Below are 7,432 nucleotides of genomic sequence, written 5' to 3'. Positions count from 1 at the left end.
GCCTAACCAAGCCTAACCTAACCTAACCTCAACCTTTTCCTAATCTAACCTAACTTGACATAACCTAGACCAACCTAACCTAACCCAACCTCACCCAACCAAACTTCACCAGTGCACCAATACAAGTTGCCTCATTACCACTTGAAAAGGTGACTGAAGCTTTCCATTCAATTTGTGGTGCCATTTCATTCATTTTACGTTATTATTGTTGTTTGATTTTATATGTATATGATATTAATCCAGTTTCATTTGTTTCAGATTGTGTTAAGATATGGAGAAACACAGACCAAGGCAACAACAAGAGAAGGAGGAGGAGGAGGAGGAAGAGGTAGAGGTAGAGGAAGATAAGAAGAGGAAGAGAAAAAAGAAGGGATAAACAGAAAAAAGAAAAAGATAAAATAAGAATAAATATTGTCATTTTATAAGGTTAAATCTCTCTCTCTCTCTCTCTCTCTCTCTCTCTCTCTCTCTCTCTCTCTCTCTCTCTCTCTCTCTCTCTCTCTCTCTCTCTCTCTCTCTCTCTCTCTCTCTCTCTCTCTCTCTCTCTCTCTCTCTCTCTCTCTCCTCCTCCTCCTCCTCCTCCTCCTCCTCCTCCTCCTCCTCCTCCTCCTCCTCCTCCTGCCCATAAATAAAAAAACATGAGTGAAGCACCAACAACAGGGATGACAAACAATGAAAGCGAAACTGTCCCATCTGAGCGTAATGGCGTAAAGTTTTGTTACATTAATGCGCGCAGTATAAGAAACAAATTTCTGGATCTAGAGGAAATTGTCAGTATGGAAGACTACGACATTATCGGCGTTACAGAATCCTGGATAAACACTTCAAACAGAGACTTTTTAGCAGAACTTTCTTTACAGGGTTACAATTTATTTAACTGTGAAAGAGCGCACAGAGTAGGAGGTGGATTACTCTTATATGTCCAATCAGATCTTCGCCCGCTTTGGGAACCAGTCGAAAAGATAAATAATATTGATGTCTCATACTTTCAACTTAGCTCTAAACTGCGAAAATTAGTAATTGGTGTCATTTACCAACCTCCAGGAGAAGTACAGGAAGCTGATAACAAACTATATGAACAAATAGCTGGAATTTGTTCAGAAAATAAGACCATAATTGTTGGAGATTTTAATCTTGCCATTAACAGATGAGGCGATCCTTTAAGTTCACACTAGGGATAAAATTTGTATAACATTCTTTTAGAAAGCAGTCTTGATCAACTTGTACAACATCCAACAAGAGGTGATAATATCAGTTAGGTTAGATTTGGTTGTGTTTGGTTCAGTTCAGTTTAGTTAGGTTCAGATCAGTTCAGTTAGGTTAGGTTTGGTTCACTTCAGTTCAGTTGGTTAGGTTAATTTCAGTCATGTTTAGTTCAGTTAGGTTTTGTTCAGTTCAGTTAAGTTTGGTTGAGTTCAGTTCAGATAGGTTAATTTCAGTTCAGTTAGGTTCAGTTGAGTTAAGTTCAGTTAATTTAGGTTCAGTTAGGAGTTGAATTCAGTTCAGTTCAATTCAGTTAGGTTTGAGTGAGTTCAGTTCAGTTCAATAAGGTTAGGACTGGGTGGGTGGGTGGGCTGGCTGGTTGGCAGGCAGCTCTCATTTCTAAACACCCTACAAAATAGTAAAGGTGATTCAATGTTAACAGTACACCTCTCATTACAGGAAGGTCAAGTCAAGAGTCCCTGAATGATGCTAAGGAGACACACTGCTGTCGGGAACACTGCGCCACCAAGCTAAGCCAAGCCAAGTCACAACACAAACCTTCAGCAACACCTGCAACCATCAACAACACCCAAAGTACAAGACAACACTTGGAGCGAGGAAGAACAGTTAGGTTAGGTTAGGCAGTTTGGCATGTTTTTTTTTTTAGGACATTTTAATAGAATTTGGCATGTTTTTTTTTGGGGCATTTGGCATGTTCTTGAGGGCATTTTTTTTTTTATTGCAATTTAAGATTGGTATGTTTTTGAGGGCATTTGAAGACAGTTTTGGCTATGATAATACCATTTTATTGACATTAGGAAAGGTGTATTGAGGTCACAAGATTAATGGGCACAGTCTTCACTATTTTAATCCCCCACATGAGATTGTGAAGCAAGTGTTGGATTCTCAGGACAAAAATCCAGTGTGCTTGTTAACAGATTCACTCAGTACTTATTCATTCATTCACTTTTTTCTCTCTCTCTCTCTCTCTCTCTCTCTCTCTCTCTCTCTCTCTCTCTCTCTCTCTCTCTCTCTCTCTCTCTCTCTCTCTCTCTCTCTCTCTCTCTCTCTCTTTTTTTTACGTAGGGAAGAAGGCCAGCAAGGACAAAAAAAAATAGGATTAAAAAAAAACGAGTTACATCCCGTGTGTGTGTGTGTGTGTGTGTGTGTGTGTGTGTGTGTGTGTGTGTGTGTGTGTGTGTGTGTGTGTGTATTTACCTGGTTATACCTAGTTATGGTATGACTGGGCTTTATGCTCGTTTGGCCCCATCTCCATATAAATGTGCGTATGTGTCTGTCTATGGAGTGTAGTGCGTCTGGAAAGTGTTTTTTTGGTTGGATTTTGTGAGAAATTTTGTTTTTTTTTATTGTGAATTTTATATTTGTGATAAATTTTGTGTGTTTTAAAGTGAGGTGAGGCTGTGGTAGAGGTTTGGTGGACTGTGTGTGTGTGTGTGTTGTGTGTGTGTGTGTTTGTTTGTGTGTGTTTGTTTTTGTGTGTGTGTTTGTTTGTGTGTGTGTGTGTGTGTTTGTTTGTTTGTTTGTGTGTGTATTTACCGATTTGTATTTACCTATTTGTGATTACAGGGCCCGATCCATAGCTCTCTATGTCCTGTCTCTATGTGTGTGTGTGTGTGTGTGTGTTTGTAAGGGTATGTTTTCACTACAAGGGCAGCGGTGTGGTTAGGTGTTAACACAGTAAGCAGAGCGGGGTGACCTACACAAGAATTCTGGGTGTCCTTTAGCCACAGAGCAGGTTGGGCAGGCAACAGTATGATATATATATATATATATATATATATATATATATATATATATATATATATATATATATATATATATATATATATATATATATATATATATATATATATATATATATATATATATATATATATATATATATATATATATATATATATATATATATATATATATATATATATATATATATATATATATATATATATATATATATATATATATATATATATATATATATATATATATATATATATATATATATATATATATATATATATATATATATATATATATATATATATATATATATATATATATATATATATATATATATATATATATATATATATATATATATATATATATATATATATATATATATATATATATATATATATATATATATATATATATATATATATATATATATATATATATATATATATATATATATATATATATATATATATATATATATATATATATATATATATATATATATATATTTTTTTTTTTTTTTTAATGAATAACAAAAACATGAACACCTCAATGTTTATCTGGAAGGATGACGAAAAATCTAGTGATTTATAAAGGAACGTGAAATTTTGTTGGTAAAGGTGTGTGTGTATTTACCTAGTTGTATTTACCTAGTTGTAGTTTATGCTCGTGTGGTCCCGTCTCCATATCTACACTTATCCAATTTTTCTTTAAAACTATGTACACTCTTTGCTGATACCACTTCCTTACTCAAACTGTTCCAAGTCTCAACACATCTTTGCGGGAAACTAAATTTTTTAACATCTCTCAGACATCGTCCCTTCCTTAGTTTCTTACTATGCGATCTTGTGCTTCTAAAGTCATATTCTTCTCTCTGGATCAGTTTCTCATTATCCACTTCAACCATTCCGTTAATCAATTTATAAACTTGTATCAGATCCCCTCTCTCTTCTCTGCTCCAAGGTTGGTAGATCCATTGCCTTTAGTCTCTCCTCATATGCCATCCCTTTAAATTCTGGAACCATTCTTGTAGCCATTTTTTGTAGTCTCACTAATTTTCTTATGTGTTTCTTTTATGGGAGTCCACACAACTCCTGCATATTCCAATCTAGGTCTTATTTTAGTACTTATCAATTTCTTCATCATTTCCTTGTCCATATAGTGAAATGCTACTCCAATATTCCTTAGCAAATTATATGTCTCTCTGAAAATTCTATCAATATGGCTAACCGGTTGATTATTTTCTTCCATTGTCACTCCCAAGTCCTTTTCCTTTTTTCCTTTTTCTAGTTCTACTCCATCTCCCATCTTATAGATTCCCACTGGTCGTCTTTCACTTTTTCCCATTTCCATGACATGGCTTTTGTCCACATTGAATTCCATCTCCCATTTTTTGCTCCATTTCCAGATCTTGTTTAAGTCTTCCTGTAGTATTTCACAATCCTCTTTTGTTTAATGACTCTGCACAGTTTCGCATCATCCGCAAACAGATTTATGTAGCTGTTCACTCCTCTGGCATGTCATTTATATATACGAGAAAAGTATTGGTGCCAATACTGACCCCTGTGGCACTCCGCTGTCTACTGTTCTCCACTTGGACTTCATATCTTTAACTATCGTCCTTATTTCTCTCCCCCTTAAGTAATTCTTCATCCATCTCAATGTGCTTCCTTTTAAGCCACCCTTTTCCTCTAACTTCCATAGTAATCTTTCATGTGGCACTTTATCAAAAGCCTTTTTTAGATCTAAATAAATACAGTCAACCCATCCCTCTCTCTCTTGTACTTTATCAACTATTCTAGAGTAGAAACTCAATAAATTTGTCACACATGACCGACCTTTTCTAAAACCAAATTGGCTATTTGATAATATTTTGTTGTCTTCAAGAAACTCGATCCATTGTTTCTTTATTACTTTTTCACACATCTTGCATATTACACTAGTTAGTGATACCGGCCTGTAATTTAAAGGTTCTTCCTTCCTTCCGCTCTTATATATGGGAACCACCTCAGCTCTTTTCCACTCCACTGGCACTGTTCCATTTTCTATTGAGCATTTTATGATGTTGTATATTGGACTTGCTAGTTCTTCCCTACATTCTTTCAGTATTCTGCCTGAGACTTCATCCGGTCCCATTGCCTTTTCCTCATCCAATTCCGTCATCAACTTTTTTATTTCAAGCTTGGTGTGTGTGTGTGTGTGTGTGTGTGTGTGTGTGTGTGTGTGTGTGTGTGTGTGTGTGTGTGTGTGTCCCATGGCTGTGTGGCTCACTGTTTTGTACAGCTTTTTTTTTTCCCTCATTATCTCTCTTCCTTCTTTCTTTTATCTTTCCTCATTTTTCTTTCATTTTTCCTCAAGGGATGGAACTGGTGTGGAAAAAATGAAAATAGTTTGTGTTTTTCTTTCATGTATAGCAGCAGAATATCACCAAATTTTCTTTTCTCAACAAACTATTAATAAAGAGAGTCTAATTGTACCAGAACTATGCACAGTTTGGTCAGTGGTTGTCATTTTGTGTCCAGCAATAAAGGTTCACACTGGTGGACACCCTCTTGGAGTCGTGGAGGGCTGCTGGCTGCCCACCCACAAAAAATATGCCACAATTTTGTGTCTGTACGTCCAAACTATGTCAAAATCATTGCCGTTAGTAACCACTCTGCTCTGCTCTGCTTGTAGTGTGAATATATCCTTAGTGTGCTGTGTGGGTGTGTTGTGTGCAGGTTAGTCACTTTTTTTGTGGTTTTTGAAATGTTTTGTAAAGTGTTTAGTAGTTTGTAAGTGAGGTGAGAGTGTGTCAGTGTGTCAGGGTTGTGTCAAGAGTGTATCTTACTCTGTAGATTGCTTCAATGATTGGTAATGAATGGTGTTTTAAGCTCTTCAGTAGCATGACACATTTTCATATTCCTTGTGGTGACTATCTGGTGATTTTGTACAGCTTCACAAACTCATGTGGGGGTTAAAATGGTGAGGACTGTGGCCATTAATCTTCTGCCCTCCATACACCCTTGCTAATTTCAATAAAATGGTCTATAGTAAAACTAATTTGTACTGACCTGTAGGGCTAGGCCTATAATTATATAATCCATGTGATGCTGCCATATCTCTCATTACTTCAAGAAAAACGGAATAACTGCTCTGTATTCATTTTAATGCATGACTTCGCTTAAAAAAAACTGTAAGTGATGGACAAGACATGAAGATGCCATAGGTATATTAAATATAGTAAAGGTGCTGGTTATAAAAGTGAAAATGAGGCTGATAATTTTTCCAAATATTTACAATTATGTCCTCTCAAGATACCCAGCGTAATATAATGAGTGGGGAAAAGAAACGCTGATAAGGTTGTGATGCTGTGGTGTATATCTTGTTTGCACTGGGACAGATCTTTTTCACTGTGCCTTCAGATATACCAGCTGCACCTGCTGTCCTCTTCCTTGCTTGATTTATTGGTAAAAGTGGTCCTTGCAAGCTTTATCTATGCCTATTCTGTAGGCAAACTTCTTGGTTTGGCTGTACAACACAGATGAGGAAGTGTCAGGGTGTCCTTCCATAGTGGCGACCAAATGAGAAGTGAGTCGATGTGCACCTGCGTGATGACCTGACTCCTCCCCTTCCTTCCCCATGGGAAATCCCGCCTGGGGTCGAGTGGCAACGTCGCCCGTCCTGATATGCCACATAGTCATACATGTCCATGGAATACCTTCGTTTGACTTGGTATATAACACTTATTTGTATCACCTGCTATTTAATGAAATAGTCAGAATATTGTTAGAACGCTGTTTGTTGATAATACGTACTATGATTAAAAAACCATGAGTAGTATAGGTTGTTAATGTTTTGGTTGGAAATCTGGCAGAATGGAAAACACACCCTATGGGTCAGTACAATTTAGTTTTACTATAATGGTACACAAATCTCAAGGTAAACATGTGTCCCAGTACTGAAGGAGTTATTGTGTGTGTGTGTGTGTGCTTAAAATGTATTGTTTTCATGTATATTATTACTATTTGTTTATTTGTATTCTCTCTCTCTCTCTCTCTCTCTCTCTCTCTCTCTCTCTCTCTCTCTCTCTCTCTCTCTCTCTCTCTCTCTCTCTCTCTCTCTCTCTCTCTTTTGATGGTTGAAACAGTTGGTTTGTAAAGATTGTGTCACTTCAAATGTTTTTATCATTGAATATCTGTTAACTTGAAAAATTGTTTAAATTAATTTTGTAAAGTTGAAAATTTGTGTAGATTTTTTTATGTTAAGTCGTGAACTGTTGAAAGTTTGATGTTGAAAAGTTTCTATACGTAAGTTGAAAATTTTGCTGTTTTTGTGTAGCTATAAATTTATCAAGGTGAAAATTTGTGTAGATGCATAAATTTTGCTGTTTTTATACTAAGTTGAAAATTTGTGTAGAGTTTTCACTATTTTTTTCTTTTTTTTACTGTATTAAGTTGAATAAAAGTTTATAGGGAGACTCTTGCAT

This window comes from Portunus trituberculatus, chromosome 43 (assembly GCF_017591435.1).
Source record: "Portunus trituberculatus isolate SZX2019 chromosome 43, ASM1759143v1, whole genome shotgun sequence".
Classification (NCBI taxonomy): Eukaryota; Metazoa; Arthropoda; class Malacostraca; order Decapoda; family Portunidae; genus Portunus; species Portunus trituberculatus.
The sequence above is the reverse complement of the archived record's forward strand: the minus strand, read 5'-3'. Positions refer to the sequence as shown.